Below are 18448 nucleotides of genomic sequence, written 5' to 3'. Positions count from 1 at the left end.
GAGGTATTCTTTAAGGTTGACTGGTACTCTAGTAATGTGGAAAGCTTTTCCAGAGTAAATCTAAGGCACTCACAACATTGCTTGAGAACTCAGCTGCAAATTAAAAGTTTTTCAGTATGTTTTGGAAAAACTTTGATTATTTGGAAGTAGATTTGTGATATTTTAATGTAGTCATCTGTATGTTGTAATTTTCTTAATGGTGAATGATGACTATAAAGGGTGTGCGGATATAAGTACTACAGACAAAAACTGATGAAATGATGCCTAACTGACGGTAGAAATCTGTTAAGTCAATATTTTGAGGTGATGCAGTCAAGTTTTTCTGCAGAATTATGCATGCTTTGATTCATCCAGAATGCTACACACCTCAGGGCTCTACTAACAGATATCTTTGAAGGACATTTTTAGGTCCATCTGAAAGCATCAAGACTCTTTGGGACATGCTCCTGCCTTAATCATTCAGGTTCTCTCAATGCAATCAATAGTACAGTTCCAAAAAGCTAGCAGTTTCTTTTGCAATCCTCTGTTGGAACTGGTCCTAAGCATCCAGCCACTGGCACAAGTAACTGCAAAGCTGAGTTTCCTTGCTCTTTTTACCAGCCTCTCACTTTAAGTGCTATTTTACGTTCTTTCATTTCATTTGAATTTTTAACAAGATGATCCAGAGTCCTTCTCTCTCACAATGATGTGAGCAAACTTTTCCAGGTAAGAGCACAGCAGTTCAATATGGCATTCAGAATATGGGTCACAAATCTTTTTCTGATCTCTGAAAGAATCATTAATAAGCTCTTGACATTTAGAGAAACATTCTTTTTCTCTTTCTTCCTTCTTCTTTTATTTTTTTGTGTTCATTTGAATGGGTTTTTTTCCCCCCAGCTTTCAACTTCTGTAAAAAAGAACCTTGGAAGAAAATTAAAACTTCTTTTTTAAACACACCACAATTTGTTTATATTTTCAAGCTTTTCAGAATAACTGCTTTCACAAGTTGAATGTGTGTGCTGTTTAATATCAAACAATTGTTTTAGTGTCATTTCAAGTGTCTGGCTGTGTTTATGCCTGCTAATTAGATGTTTTATTAAAAAAAAATACAGCCTAAATTGTGCAAAACTTCATCTACATCTGCTTCTTCTATGAAAAGATGTCCTTGGAACAACTCCAGTATATTAAGCAGAAAGCCATGTATTACAAATGAGACAGTCAGTTACCTGTATGCTTTTGCATGAGTTACTGTGTATTAAATTCACCATTCACTCGCTATTGATGGTTAATACTGCAAGTGCCTCTGTGGGATAAAAAGAAAGTATTATTTTAACCCTATTTAGACATGTTATGTTCTGGTGGTTTTGATGTTTGATGATAACAAAGTATTTCTGTCCCTTCTCCAAAGACTTCAGGGTGGAATAAAGTCATCACATTTCCCTCTCAGGCTCAGTCCAAAGGGTCATCACAGGCTACGGTGGCAACACCTGCAGGTTCCTTCAGGACAGGACTCTTTCATATGCAGCAGCATCCACATGAAGCCTTTGAGAAAGATGGTGGGACAAGAGTCTGCTACACTAGGCATACAATACATGTGTCTACACATTGTCACTTTTACATTGTGTGTTAATCACACCATTCTGCAGCTTTCTCAGTACATTGCAGGTGACTGAAAAGCAAAGGACATAAATATAAGCGAGATGGAGCTGACAGTGCTAAGAACAGAAAAGCACAATGGAGAGCCTGTCTTGCCTGGACCATCCATCACAACAGTGTGATGCATCCATTAGGAAATTGGTGGGGTTTTGGATTCCTCAAGGCTATGAAAAGCCAAACTGTGATCCACTCAACCATTGCCTCCCAGACTGACCATTGCATGCTTTTAAGAAAGAAAATCTTCCTCACACTAAGACTCACCATAAGACTAAATCTAGCCTCACACATATAGCCTCTTCCTTCTCAAAAATAATCTTTTCTGTTTATTTTCTAAATAGTGAAACTTTCAATTAAGAGCACAAAGCTTGTAGTACAAGAGAAAGAATGCCTAGAACTCAGCACTGAAAAGACAAGAATAATACTTAGGTTTCTTCAGCTTTCTTTGTTATCTTTCTGTCATTAAGGTTCTTCACAAAATATATACACGTGCTTATTAACAAAAATGGCCACAAGTAAACCTTTTTTTCTGCATAGAGACTGGAGAGAGGCTGAAAGAAAGCAACAAAGAGTCACATTTTTCTATTTTTAAGTAGAGTTGAAAGAGTCACTGAATAGATAACAGGCTCGGCAATATACATGAAGATGTCATAGAAGTGTCAGATTTATCCAAACTGATTTTTCTGCCCATTTTTACCCATGTAATTTGTCCAGACAAATGCCTTGGTGTTCTCATAGCAAAGCATGATCACAGCAACCTTGTTCCACATATTGCAATATGCTATAAAACCTCCCATAGATAGTAATTTTTTAAAACTTATAGAAATTGATGTCCGTTTCTGTGAGACAAGTTGCAATCAGTCTTATCTAAAGTAAGTAGGAAAAACTGAGATGAAATGGAGTATGATTTCCCTTGAACACATAACAGCCTTTGTCAACAGAGTTAGGAGATCACCATACCACAACACATCTGGTGGTACTCAGTGAAAACAATTGAGAGCTTTTCTCAAAATAAAGTAAAAAATCTAACTCATCTTGGCATAAATACCCTTTAAGTTTGAACCATTACAATCATAGAATAATTTGGGTTGGAAGGGACCTTCAAAGATCATCTATTCCAGCCCCCCTGCAATGAGCAGGGACATCTTCAACTAGATCAGATTGCTCAGAGCCCCATGCAGCCTGACCTTGAATGTTTCCAGGGATGGGGCATCTACCACTTTTCTCTGGGCAATCCGTGCCAGTGTAAAAAGTTTCTTCCTTATGTCTAGCCTGAATGTGATTTCTTCAAAGGCTTCTAAACATTGCCAGATCTTTTCAAGAATGAACTAGTGGTAACTGAGTTTACAATGAATTTTGGAACCAAGTAAATGAAAATGTTAAGAGTTTTTTTCCAATTGAAGTTGAGTGGTATTTTTGCTGTCACAACTTCAGTCAGAGCAAAGCATTGTTGCCTCAAATAATTTTCTTTACACATTTATCAAGATAATAAATATAGTTTGTTTGGAAGGAGAACATTCTGCTGCTTGCTAGATAAATATACGTTATCACTAGGAATTAATTACATCTTATAAATTCCCTGATCATTACATAGTCCGCTTTCTTAAGCAATAACTGAATAAAACATGTGAATTGCTGAAAACAAGAGAGATTTTTAATTACTAGGATTGCTAAAGATTTAGTGATTCTTATTGTATCTGATATGACAGGCCCATTTGTCCATACATTTTGATGAATAACTTTTTAGCTCTAGCCTGAATAAAGGCAATTTCATTAGTAGCAGAACAAGCAGCCCAGTACAATTAGCCGATGTACTTCCATAACTTATAAATTGGGTTCCAGATAAAATGTGCTTGCCAAGTCCATGTCAGACCCTTGCACTAACTTGTGTTTCCACACTGAACCCACTTCAGAGCTAAAAGCAGATGTCTGAAGCAGGGACTGTTCTTGCATCAAAACGTAAATGGGGACCTGTGGTTATGAGGAATGACAATTCCCTTCAGGTAGTTACTGGTTTGATTTTCCCTCTCATCTTAGGTCATTTTAGCTGCTGGAAAGACTCCACTCCAGACTGAGAGGACACACATGGAGGTGTTTGCACATGGGTATGTACTTATGCCCTGGCTCTCATCACTATCAGGAGAGGTTTTCGCGAGACAGTCAGAGACCAAACTGTGACTTGGCTTCTCTGGAACAGCCACCTCTGCATGGGCAGCCTGCCTTTGCTGAAGGAAAGGCTTCAGTGTAAAGGGGGACAAGAGGGGACATGTAGAAGCTGTCATAAAGAAGTTTAGTGAATTAGAGTGAAAGTAAAAATATTGCATGGGAACTGAGATGTTCAGAGAAAGGAGGAGTGTACAAATCCATAGGGAACCAGGTTCTTACCTGTGGTGCTGGTCACAAAACATTTCATTCCACCTTTCAGACCACAGTGTTTCAGATCTGGACTAGTTTTAATGTTTTGGAAGATACCTTGAAACAGAAGTTCAAAATCTTTAAATCTGTACCCATATGAAGACAGTTTAGGACCCAAAATCACACATTCAATATTACAACACAGATTTTATTGCTGCTTATGCAACTGAAATTCCACTTTCTTGAACCTTCTCGTTTCACTTGTCTCACCAGACTCAACACAAGAAGTTTGCACCGACCTATCACAGTCCAGACTGCTTGCTGTTCAAAAAGCACACTGCACAAAACAAAGAATATGTAATTCAAAGGGCAATTTTCAGAGCCCAAATCTGGGGAAATTTTCATGAGAACAGCAGAAGAGCCAAGTCAAGCTTCAAAATTATTCACTCACCCATGTTCCTAATTACAAACATGAGGGATTTTTTAAATTTGGAAAAAATAACACTGCAGCGAGACCTTTTTTTTCCTCTTGGCTGACTTCATGGGAATATCTCTGCCAAAGCAGTATCAAACCTCTGATAGACACTGAAGCATGAAAAACGTCTGTCCAGTTCCCTATTTTATGAAGAAGAATATGGGACATTCTTGACAGTGATGTTTCTTCCAGCTCTACATATACTAAATTCTGCAGCTACTTCATCTCAGTTGCCATTAGATTCATGACAGGCCAACAGATGCAGGTGTCTTTTCTGTACCAGTAATTTGCTCTGCCTATATTATCATACCATCACAAAAGTGATGACAAAGAGACTGCTGTTTCTGAGAGTTCTCGTGTGATATGGGTCAAGTATAGCGAATCACTGTAGGCTATGAAGACTGCTATTCAGGAACTCTCTTACCTGCCACTCAGGTTCAATCACCTGAGGATCTTCCACCTTGGGACTGCATATCCAGGCTGCTGTCAAGCACCGAGTATCCACAAGCTCATGTGTCCACAGGATTTAAGTCCAGCATTTTCCTTCTGTCCCAGTAATTACAGTCTCAGTGCAGCTTATGAAGGTATCATCTACAGCAACCATCTCTTTTCTACGCTTTCCATATCTAGCAATATAATTCTGGTCCAAACAAAATATGAAGGCCAAAAGCATCATCCTCCCCTTTCAGCTAACTGACACACTTTCATCAGAAAGGTGGCTGTGGTGTTACACAGACAGTAAACTTTTTCCTTCTGTGCAAAGAACAAAAATATATTTCATTCTGATTGTAAATTCTCCCTAGGTTTACAGTTAATAATCATAACAGCTGAGACAGCAAGAATAGTCCTGCATCTTTGTCTTTTAGAATTTTATATATATTTACACAAAAGATGGTAGAGCATCAAATCTCCAGTGGAGCCTACAGTAACTGGAAAACAATGCATGTCACTTTATGTTGTCTGCATATTTTCTATTGTATTACTCTTAAACCATAGCAGTTACAGGTAATTAATAATTGCTAGTCTCTATTAACATTAAAAAATAGTATCAAGAACAGCTCCTTTTTAACAATGGCACATTTCAACTAGCTTGCCCAAGATTCTTGTTTCTATGGCCTGGGCATGACAGACTAAGAATACACCCAGCTGGTTTTCAAACCAACACTTTCAATAGTCTGGGGAAGGGCTGTGTGACTTGTCATCAAAACAGCTGCCTCTGTCTCCCCAACCAGCCAGGAATAAGCTGGAGAGAACAAAACCTTGAATGAAAACACCTCGACTTTTCATGCAAGGACAAAAGGTGGTCATTATGCATACCAGGAAGGTTCTTTTATAGCTGGTAATTACATATAAATTGGAGAGTTATAATAAAAAAAAATCATTTCTCTCTTCATTTACCTAAAATGTGATTTCTACAGCCATTATATAATTACTGGTATTTTTCAGTAACATTATTAAGAACAAATGAGCTAGTCTTTCTGAAATAATCATAAAGATGCAAATACTGAAATTTCCTTGTTAGAACTGGTTGTTCAGCACGAAGCAAGTGGCAGGAAAAAATATTTTCTTGAAAACCACAAACTGAACTTTTTCAGTATTGAAAAAGGTTCAATTTCTATCTTTCTACTATCAAGAAATAAATTATTCCTGTTATCTCTGACACATTATTTCAAGCTCTCCACTTTTCTCAGTTTCTCATTTGTTCTGAAAATGTCTACTGATTACTGACCTCCAACAGCAAGCCTAAAACAAGACATAGAAAGATCACAAAAATACCTAAAAGAACAGGAACAGCTCCATGTTGTCACTACACTTCTGTTCCAGAAAATGTCAGTCTACCATTAAATAAATGTTATTTATGTCACTTAGTCAAACACTCATTCAAATGTGCAAGTCTGAAGTGTCTGAGTGTAAGCAACAGTAAGCAACACCTCAGTGAAAGAATATAAAGAAAAACCATCTCTTAGGAGATATGTTTATCTCCATGAACAGTCTAGATAGCTTTTAGACAACTAAGTTAGATGGTATACTTCGCCACAGTGAGAAGTTTCAGATGTCTTGAAGGCTGAAAATTCATACTAACTATTATTAATATAGAGTTACAAAAGGAGTGATGCAGAGAACAAAGAGGAGAGAAAGACTTGTCTGTATTTCAAGGGTGAAGGAGAATTGGAATCAGATGCATTAATATCTTATCATCGCTCAGTCCACTAGAAATTCATTTATCTTAAGGCAAATTATTTTTTTATTACTGGTAGTGTTTCTGTGAACTGATAAAAAGTCAGAAGGCACAAGAAATTCAGAAGTAAATATCCAGTCCTCCAGGACATTTTCTGTTGGCAGAAGGTGAAACACCTCCCATCTCCACAAAAGCCCTGGGGCTCTGTTGTCCGCGTTTCCATCAGATTCCTGCTGTCCTGATCTACTCTGGGCCACAACAGCAACAGAAGGCTAAAACAACGATAACAACAACAACAACAAACATAACTTAGAATGTGGGAGAGCAGACAGAAACCTACTGCATGGGCCCAGTGGCAGTCCATCACATCTGCGTCTCCTTTCTCTCAGCCTGTGCTTCCCTACCGGAGTGAGGCGGTAAAAAAGATACCTAATTTTCAAGACAAGACCTCTTTTACTTTTTGAAAACAATGCAGGTTTTTTGTTTTTAATTTAGCAAATGAACTTTTTCAGCACATTATAATTCATCTGACTCCTTGAAAATTTCACATCTCCTGCTTACACCACTGATGATGGGAAGAGGCTCTGCCCTTATCTGACTCAGACTATTGAAGTGGCTTTTCCTGGCTAATTGTTAAACATCTTCTTTTAGCATAATTTTGTTACCTTGCTCTTTCTTTTGTGATAATATGTAGCATTTTAATACCTTCCATGATACTGTCCCTCATTTGTAATGTCACTAAAATACTTGGAGCAAAATTTTGTACATTTTAGTGATTTATCAGAACAGTTTTAATCTTGTATTTTAAAACTCATAGTAACAGCTTAAACTTGCCTATGACTGTGCCCCTAGCATTTGCTGTAGAACACAGCCATCTTATGGATTTGCAGTCTGTTAGTAAGAAAACAAAAATCAACACTTCTTGATAAAATTATGTAATACACATAGTAAATATTACAAATATGTGAGTACCTGAAAAAGTATTCACAGGTTTGTATGGCCCTCAAGGATTCCTCACTAAGACCTTCTCACTGGGTTCACATCAAATACAATATTAATTTACAAATTAAGGTATTTTTCTTTGTTTGATCACAAAAAAACCACCTTATTTCCATGACTGGTTTTGTAATGAAGTATTTATTAGTCTTCTTTAGCTGGTATAAGCATTACCTGGTACTTGCTACTTGACAAAAGACACTTACCGATGAGTACAGCCAAGCAGCGGGGCAAGATTTATTAAAGTGGAGCCTGGATACAATAAATAAGTCATGGAAAAAAAATAAACATGAAAGATGAGAAATCATAAACAAAATAATGTTTATGTTAATATGAAGTATTGGGGTTATGACTGTCTTTGATAAATGCTAATTCTTGCTCTTCAGCCTAATGCTAGACTACAGTTTTCCAATGTGTTCAGAGGGGACCTTTGCATGATCACTCCATTTCCTGTTCCCTTTTGTGCCCATTGCCTCTTGTTCTGCCACTGGGCCCCTCTGTGAGGAGCCTGGCTTTGCTTTCTTTACTCACTGCCATCAGGCATATGTACATATTGATCAGATCCTTCTGAACCTTTTCTTACCCAGGCTGAATAATCCCAGCTCTTTTAGCCTCTACTTATACACCAGGTGTTCCAGTTTCTTAATCATCTTCATAGCCCTTCACTGGACTCACTCCAGTAAGTCCATGTCTCTATTGCACTGGGACGCCCAGACCTGGACCCAGCGTGCCAGATGTGTCTCACAAGAGCTGAGTAAAGAGGGAGGATCACCTCACTGCTGGTGATGCTCTGTCTAATCCAGCCCAGGAGACTTCACCATCTTTGCTGCAAGGGCACACAGCTGGATCACATTCAATTTGTTGTCCACCAGGATACCTAAGTAATTTCCTGAAAAACTGCTTCCCAGACAGTTGATGCCCAGCATGTAGTGGTGCATGGAGTTATTCCCTCCCAGTGGCAGGATTTAGCGTTTCATTTTGTTGAACTTCATGACACTCCTCTCAAACTGTTTCCTGAGCCTGCCAAGGTCCCTTTGAACTGCAGCACAACCATCTGGTCTGTAACTGCTCCTCCCAGTTCTGTATCATCTGCAAACTTACTGAGGGTATACTACATCCCATCGTCCAAGTCATTAATGAAGATGTTATTGATAAACATTATTGGCCCCAGTATTGACCCCTGGGGCACACCACTAGTGACTGGTCTCCAGCTGGGCTTCAGGTTGCTGATCACAACCTTTTGAGACCATCAGTTCAGAAGGATTTCTATTTATGTAGTTCATTCTTCATCAGTTCACCAATCAGTGTTGTAGGAGATAGTATCAGATGCCTTTCTAATGTCAAGATAAACAACTATGCAAGATGTTCTGTTCTCATTCTTTTAACTGTGATGGGCCACAGCTCCATCACATACAACAAGTCTTCCAAGCTCTGAGCAACCTAGCCTGAATGATCCTGCACCAACCATGCCATCAGCGGGAGACTGGGCTGAATGGCCTCCTGACTGATTCCATTATTTATTATAGTGAAAACAGCTGAGTTGCTCCCTGTCAAGAAAAATGACAGAAAGAGGTGAATAACAAGAAAAGAACAGCTGATCATGCAGACTTAGCAGTGTGCAAAAGGTTAGGGTTTTTTCTAATATTTTTCTATTGTTTGCTCAGAGATGCTAGACTTTCAATAGCATACAGTGCAGTGAGGAAAGAATGTAGCTATTAGATTGTGCTAAAGAAACTCGAAGAATATGAGATCCCACAAAAAAAGATACCTCTAAAAGACATGATTTTACTTTTTTTAAAATTTCAAACTGGTGATTTCTTTTTTTCATTTAACACACCTGAGACTGAGTCGGACATGCAGTATCATATGCCTGTGGCAACACTAACTCCGAATCTGCTTAGAATAAGAATCAGAAACACAGAATTGAAAAAGTAACTGTCAGATGATTCTCATCTAGCTTTCTAAAGGTTGCAGAACCTGAGTGTAATTTTCAAAAGGAATACAAATAATAGTACAGGGAACTGAAAGGCAAAGGCAGAGAAAAGGTTGCCTTAATGAGTACGTAAATTGCAAAACTAGTTACCTGGTGAACAAACTAAGACAGTATCTGACATTAAGGTGAAAGTCTGTGTAAATATGACTAAGTTATGTTGAACACAGACAGATAAAACTGAGATAACCGAGAAGTCAATAAATCACTCCTTGCTGTGGTACGGTAAAATAAAATCTCAAAGATCTAACGTTGGTAGGAGTTTTGGGAAATGGAGCACCTACTTGTAGGCTGAAGGTACACCAGATGTTAAATCCTGATGGTCACTTTAATATTGTTATGCGGTTGATAATTTGTGTTGTCCTTGTGAGTACATTCAGGACTAAATCATTCTTCTCCACCCACACTACATGGCACTTTTGGAGGCTCCCAATCACATCCATACCACCCCAAACATGTCTCACCTTCCCTGTGAGGTCTTACGGCACACTTGGCGAGCCTCCCTCTCCTGGGCTCTCCACAGTCATTACTGTAGCATGTGCATTCTTCCCAGCCTTATACAAACACGTCATTATTTTTTATTATAGACCTGGGGCTAGGAAGGAGGACCTTCGGAAAGAGGACAACTCAGTGGGTTATGAGCCTTTTCTGTGCTCTTCTCATGCTTTGAATTGTTGAGAAGACACACGGAGCAGTGCACATCTGCTCTGTAGGACGGGCTCATCCCAGTGCAGGAGGCTCCTGCGGGGATGCAGCACTCTGTCAGATCTCATGGTGTTTATTTGTCATCTTCCCGGCCAGCATCCTCAAGCCTGGGCTTCCTCTCCTCGGAGGGAGCCCGTGAGCCTGGCTCAGCATCTGTAGCACTCACTGTTACCCAGGGACATGGCCAAGGCTGGTGGGGAATCAGGGGCCTTCCCTGATTAGTGTGTGTTCGGTTGAATCCTGAAGCGAAGGTCCTTCCCCAGGGCACTGATTCAAGAGACAAGATACATGTCAACAAATAAGACATATTTTATTTTTGCCAGAAACCTCTACTGCAGTCTGATACCATAATTCTTACTCAAAGAGATCATGGGCAAAGAGCAGGCCCTCTTAACACCCCCTTAATACTCCCTGATTCTCTAACTCATTTCATAGAGAGTGATCTGCGTCTCAGTTTCAAACACCCTGAAGCTGGCCACATACAGATTGAGTCAGGCTTAACCCACTGAGCTGAGGGCAGAAGACTTGGGGAGAGCAAGCAATGTTCAGAGATGTCTCCCAAAGGAAACAGATTCCACAAAATCCAGACTTCTCAGAGCCATTAAAACTGAGGACTAATTGCCTACACAGCCAAGGGGGAAATAGATAGATAGATAGATAGATAGATAGATAGATAGATAGATATTAGAACAACAATTAGAACTGCACACTTACATAAAAACCCTGAAAAAAAACAATTTTCCTCAAACTTTTCCAAAGATCTTTATGCTGTTTTTTTCTAACTGAATCTACAATGGAGAATGGGTGTCTCTCATGGGGAAGAGCAGGAATGGGCATAAGGTGAAGCTTGGAGCTGCAGAAGGGCAGAACTGAAAATTAATTATTTTAGTATTAAAATTTTAATTAATGTGCACACTTAGGACATCTTCCTGAGTAGGCTAATCTTGAAGGCATCCAAGAAAACCAGAATTATAACAAAAGAATGGCTATTGCAGTCATATTTGCAGTGAAATTATTGTGGGCATGTAACAATTTTGTAGAAACAGTGTTAAAATTGTTTAAACAATGTTTAGAAAAGCTGGAGTCCAATACAGGTCCCTACTTGATGCTATCCAAACCCAGAGCAAAATGCCTGATGCTGATGTCATCAGACATTCTGGAATGTTTTGCAAGATAAAGTACAAAAAGAGATCATCTGACATTAAAAAGGTAGTTTGGAAACAGATGTAAGTGGATAAGTGCAAGCTGATGTTTGGTTAAGAAGGTCTGTGTATTCACAATACAAAGGTCCAAAATTAATATATCCTGCTCATCATGACTTAAAACTTGCCCCAATAACACAAGTGAGAACTGCAGAGTGGTTTGTCTTCTTCAAAACAGGTAACTCTACTGAAGACCTAACTCAAACTCTACTGAAGAGATAAAACTCAAGTTAAACTCTACTATAAGAAATAATTCAAGAGCTCAAGAGCTTATTCTGCTAAAGAGCACTGAGGTAAACTATCAGTGATTTCCATTTAAGATTTAAGAAATCTTTCACATATGACATCCAGGGTCTAATCGAATGGTTTTGTAACTCCTCTTCAACAACTCCACCAACTAACTTCAGTCCAGCATCACTGCTGTTTTTCATATAACTTTTGTTTCCTTCTGCTTGATTCAGTTTCTGTGATACTTTCTCTGTCCTCAAAGGCCAAGCCTCTAACAAGGACTTGGTAAGATGGGGGTAAGATGCATTTCCATTATTAACAACATAATACAGTCCAACATGAGTATGTTGCACAGCTAAGCATTTTTAATTTTCCATCTACCAAGTAGAAGGTTGTTACTTATAGTTCACTCCCAGTATTCGGGCAAGGTTCATATAGAGCACACAGAACTGGTACATTATTCTTGTATGATTTCTTTCTTTTTACACTTTAATCTTCTCCAGCAGGGAAAGCAAGACATTTGTGGTCTCATAAGGCCTTTAACTAGCAACCTGCAAAATTTAAAAATAAAAAATAAAATTTTTAAAAAAGAAGATTGCCAGAAAATAAAAATAAATCAGAGGTGGGGAGTAGGAAAAGGGCGCAGCTTGAGCCAGACAAGGCAGACAAGAAATGGACTACAAGATGGAAAAAGAAAGACAGATGGGAGCTAATTTGCACAAGACCTTGAAGGAAAGAACAAGGAGTCTGAACTGTATGTGGAAAGCTAAAATACAAGAGGTTTCTCAATAAACATTCATACTGAAAGAATGATATTTAAAAGCCTTAACAAGATATGAATTTGGGTAACACTTTAATTGTCTTTCTGAGAGAATGACTCAGGTGATTCAAGACTCAGTACTGTTCTTCATATTGTTTTCCCCATCTGCAGAGTCACTAAATAATTATGTCATTATTGTGATTGAGGTCTCGCTTCTGAGGAATTTCAGCAACACCTGGATATACTGACATTAACTGTGGTTTGTGATTAAACTTCCTGCCGTTGCTTTAGTAACCACTTCTTTGACAGGATTAAACAATTCAGTCACTCTTTTACAAAACCCACTAATTACTGCTTTACTAATCCACTAATTCAGTTCTTCATACTTACCAATGCAATGACCACCAGGAAAATAGCACTGACAGCAGGACATGCCTTCTGGGATGATATTTGAGAATGTTATCACAAATACATCCTGGTTTTCTTCAGTGTTTGAGCAGGCTTTTTTCTCTGTTGAATATCTAATCAGCACCTGACAAAAGATCCCAAGAAGGTATTTCTCCATTCCAGAAAAGGCCTCTGGAAAGGCTGCAGTAACACTGCATCTTTCATCCTCTAGGTCTTGGATAAGGCAAATGAGCTGTAACTTTGCCTCTTTCTTGATCTATGTCTTCCTAAAAGCAGAAGTGTCATTCCAGAGTCTAAGCGAACAGATGCTAGTAAAGGTTCTTACCATCAGGGGACAAATCAACCCATTTTGCAAGCTATTGCATCTGGGCTTTACAAAAGGACCCCAATGGTCACTTCTGCAGCTCTTTTACCTTTAACAATTTCAGGTGCCAGGCTGCAAGTGGGCACTTCAGGTGAGTGCAAGGACCTATTGAGAGGCAGTCTAAGAGCAGGTCTAAACATGCACCTTTCTCCAAATGCCCTAATACCTCTTTTTCACGGAAATGCATCACATAGCCAGTGTATGGCAGACAAATCCACTCCAGAGTCCACTCTAGAAAGGGCCCTGTCACATGCCAAAAGAGTAGATGGGATTTGTAGGCAGCTAAAGGCTGGTTTGTCTTTTTTAGTGGCATGGCTGTACCTGCCAAAGTCCAGCAGTGTTAACAAACAGACTTGGATCAGGAAAATTACCATGCTTTTGGGGTGCTGTTGTCAGAGGATCTAGTACAAAAGATAAATGAACTTTGTCTAAACTCCTGTTACCTCTGGTATACATATGATTTAGATAAAAGGCACCTTTTAGAACTGACTGTAATTCTGTCACTCAATTCCTTGTTAGTTTTGGCATCTTTCATAAGCATGATAGAAGCAATTCTGAAAATCCTGGAAGGGTGCAGAGCGAACATCATTAAAAGCATGCACACCACAGAAGACTGTGCCAAAACAAATGAGTTTATGAAGATCACTTTGCTATGTAGTCTATTCAAACATTGTACATGCTATGTCTTTCACCATATATTCTTCAGACTATAAATAAATCAAATTGACATATATTCACAATCTAGCACCATCTGCTGCGTAAAAGAGGGAGGCATTCTAAAAGAAGGGGGGGAAAAGGATCTGTTCCTTTTCTTACGTGATACGTCTTAATCAGTGAAACGTATTCCTGTTTTTACAAATGTGTAGTTTGACTTCAAATATAATGAGCATTTGAAAATAATCAGTTGAGTAAACCCTTCTAACTATGGATACTCGTTTACTACTAATTTCTGCACTGCCTTAAAATCTATTTATTTCTAAAACATCAAGCTGAGAGCAAGAAGCAGGAAGGTCTCATTTGAAGTGTGGTGAGCAAGATCTTTGTGGAATAGATGCATATAATCAGAGATAAGGGCTATGTTTGATATATAATTTCTTCTAATTTAAGATAAACACTGGATTTAATAATAGAGCCAAATAATTTTCTGCATCATTGTATGGTATTTTAATGTGCTAATTATATTTTTAACTGTTTTTATATAGCCTTACAAGAGGTCTTTTTTTTTCCATTAGCTGTGACAGAAGCCTGAGATATTATTCAAAAAAATTTTGATTGAGGAACTAAAGTTATACATTTCTGTCCTATTTATTGCACAAATATATACTTATATTCTTGAAATTCTAAGTGTCTCTGCCTCTTTTGAAAGTTTTGGGAGGATTGTGACAAAGCATAGGGGCATGTTCTAACATTAATACAGGTTGCCTGAAAAATTTCAACTTAAACAACTTTGTTGCCCCACATGCCACTAAGATCAACTCAGTCAGGAGCTTAACTCTCTTTCATTTCTTCAACAGCTCAACTGCCTCATTTGCCTTTAACATACAACGTGTTATGGAACCACTGAAATCATTTAATATAACAAACTTGTTTGCAGTTTCTTAAGTCTCTCACACTAAAGCACTGAAAAATTATTTCACTTCCTCCATCTACTTTGTCAAAAAGGTATTATTCTTAGCAAGCTGGCTGTCAGCAACACAAAATAACGAGATGTTAAATTAAGTTTCAGCTTTTAAAACAGAAGAGGAAAAAAAAAATAGCCCACAAAATTTCAGTGTATTGATGCAGTGAATTCTGGCCTCTGCAAGGCTGAAGTAGTTTTCCTTATGGGTGCTGACCCAAAAACAATTATCACTGTGGGCTACAGAGTGCTGTGAGTCCCAACCAGAATCCTGCCTGAACTCAGACCAGAGGATGAAGATGGTTCCGAGTGCTTTGTCTCTATCAAAAAATGTCTATCTTCTTATTTGCGTAAGGAGGTGTTCTCTCAGCAGATAAAAAGCACAAACTGTGGACCATGTAGTCATGGTCATGTAGTTATTTGGACACAATTTTAAGTTGCTGCTTAGCTAGAAATGTGCATTCTCAACAGGATGCTTTCGATCTGTGCTGTGGTTAGCAGGATGTTTCGTGAAGTACCTCTGAAATACCTGAAGTATCCAGCTTCTTTGATTTTTCAAAATACACTGTCTGCTTTTTTGGTCATTTCTTTTGGTGAGCTACTGTATAGTTTAGAGCAGGGTTGTCAAACTCATTTTCATTGTAGGAGTAGTTAACATTTATACAGTCCTAAAATTACATTCAACCCTTTGAAGGCAACCACAAAGCTGATGTGGCCCCTGGTGAAAATGAGTTTGACACCCCTGGTTTAGAGCAGTGGAAAATAGAAAAGTGGAAGTTCCACAAAGATAAATAAGACTCAGAGCTGAAATGGTTTTTTAGTACTCCAGTTTTCTGAACTGAGCTGAAAAAAAAAAAAAATTGGTCATGCTACAAGAACCAGTTGTATGCTCCATAGTTAAAGATATGCTTCAGTCTGACTCACCAGCAGGTTTTCCAAACTACAAAGGAGTATAAAGGCTTCACCTCTGCCTACTATTCCTAGTGTCTCTCCCATGCAACTCTTTCCTCATCTGCAATGAGGCTGAAGTGATGCATACAACAAAAAAGCTATGAATTATTCCTTAGCACTCTGAACCTTAGTTTATTGATGTTGTGTTTCTAAATCACATTTCCTCCATTTCAGAGCAGGACTTCAAATTATCTGGTACCAAACCACTCTCCTCAGGAGCAAGCTGTCTACAATTTCTTAAAAAAAAAAAAAAACACCTTCCACTACCCTTGAAACAGGAGATTACATTCCAAAGCAGAACAGATAGAAAATTGTGAAACATTAAGCATCAAAAAACACATCCAGCTGCAAGTCTGCAGAAAAACCTTCTGAACTTTGCTCATAGTTTTCCATACACAAGCTCTAAACATAGCTGAATATATAGCTCAGATCTAGTGATCTATTTCTTCAACTATGTTTTTTTCAGTTGCTAAGAAACTTCTTTCTTCTCTCTTCTCTCTTGTAAAATACAAGTTTATAACATCCGACATGCTGTAGGGAATCATTCCTCATTGGATTGACTTTGAACATACCTGAAAGCATTTTGTTGCTCCTAGATTTTATCTACCATGGTCCAATGAACTCCAGTGAGCTTGAACCCGACCTTGACATGTTGCTCTTTACCTTCAGGTGATAATTCAGAAAGTAACTGCTCACAGTCAACTTTAAAATCATTCTTTTCAGACAGTTTTGAGGAAAACAAAAAGATCAAAAACAGTCCTTGACTTTCACCATCCCCTGACCTGAAGCCAAGTGCAGTTAGATTTTTCTCCCATCCTCATGTCTCCCTGTCACATAGTAAATTTACATCCAAGGTTTGCTGCTCATTTCATCAGGTGCAGCTCTGTGGATTGTTTTTTATATTGAAAGTACAGCTTAACAAATACAGTGACTATTTCAAAATGTGCTTCCAAGCACACTACTTCTAGTGAAAATAGAAGTTCCCTGTTCCCTGTTCCCTGAAAATATTTTTGGTGCGAATGCACCCAAATGAATTCATAAGCTTTTGTGAATCAATAAATAATTTCTTTGTCACATCAGAATTGTGGCGATGGTATGGGACCCTTAAGAACACACACATTTTCATACCTGCAGCAAAGCTTTCTGATAACATCACATCCCTGCGTGTGTGAATTTAAAATATGAGCTTAAAGCAAAAGGTTTGAAACTATACCACTTCAAGCATATAGAGCCATTTTCTTGCACAGATGTGATCAAGTCCTCCCTGAGTATTGTAGCAAACAGCCCAAAACCTAAATTAATTTGCATTACTGCAGACCACATCTATCTCACCTATATGTCAAAGAACTTGGCAAATTTTAAATCAGTCCCACTGGCTTCACGGGGAAGAGCAGGTATTCAACACCTTTGCAAAATCAGGTAATTTGATGGGTTGTTTAAAGCTGTAAATTCAAGTCTTCAGCAAGTTTAGAGGAGCTAAGACCTAGATTGCTGGTCTGTAAGACCCTGCCCTACACCTTGGTCATCCACAGTGCCATTCATCTCCCACATGTATCCTCAGACCATGAACATAACAGTAATTGCAGAATTAATTAGAAGCAAAAATTGGTTGGAATTTAAACCAATTGGTTGGTTGGAAATTAAAATTACCCTAAAGATCCTTACAATCTGCTCCTTGGCAATGCTTTGCACCTGTTGTCAGATGCACACAGGCTTCTTGGTGCTATTTCTATGAACAGGCTAATATCAAGCAAGTAAAAAATCATCAAAACTGTTTCTTGAATTTTGAATTTGGGAGGTTACTCAAATCAATTGTTTTTACAAGAATACCTGACACTGAGCAGGAATTTTTGGAAACTAAAAGACCAGTTTCCAAAATGTTTAAATTAGTTTCTAATAATGTCCAAAAGCCATCCCAGTGTATGTATTCTTTCTTGCTCTTGACTTCAGCAAGCAAATAATGTTCTACTCTTCACTCACAAAATGCAGCTTTTCATTGTTCTCTGTTCAACTTTACCTAGAAAACCTGAGTTCTCCCATAGACAGTAAAACAGGGAAATCTTGACATTTAATTTCTATGGCCCTTGAACAAACAAACCTCTCAATGAGTAATATTTAAAGGAGATTATTTTTCTTCTGCCTTACCACCATCCTTTCTGCCTATGCTTTCCAATTTGCATGGATCAAACCAGTATGTTTTTCTCATCTAGAAAGCTCTTTTTTTTCCCCTGTAAGTGTGGTTAGTTATTTTATCCCTATTATAAAATGCAGAGGACATATTTGCTTTATTGCGACTTACAAGTCGCAATTTACAAGTTCATAAGATACAAGTCGCAAATTACAAGTTCATAAGATAAAACCAGTTGCTGTTCCTTTTTTTTTTCCTACTTACAAATGGCACTCACTATGGCAGCCAGTCAGCAGCAATGGTAGACCTAGAGATGCTAGGAACGCAAAATCCGGAGCACGTCGTGCCCGTTGTAACCTACGACCTGCAGGTTTTTCATCTCCTTTCAGACCCAAACCTGCCTCCAGGGAAACCGAAGGACGCAGGAACCGCTGTGACTGGCACATGACTTAATGAC

Source organism: Nesoenas mayeri (assembly GCF_963082525.1).
Source record: "Nesoenas mayeri genome assembly, chromosome: 3".
NCBI classification, from domain to species: domain Eukaryota; kingdom Metazoa; phylum Chordata; class Aves; order Columbiformes; family Columbidae; genus Nesoenas; species Nesoenas mayeri.
The sequence above is the reverse complement of the archived record's forward strand: the minus strand, read 5'-3'. Positions refer to the sequence as shown.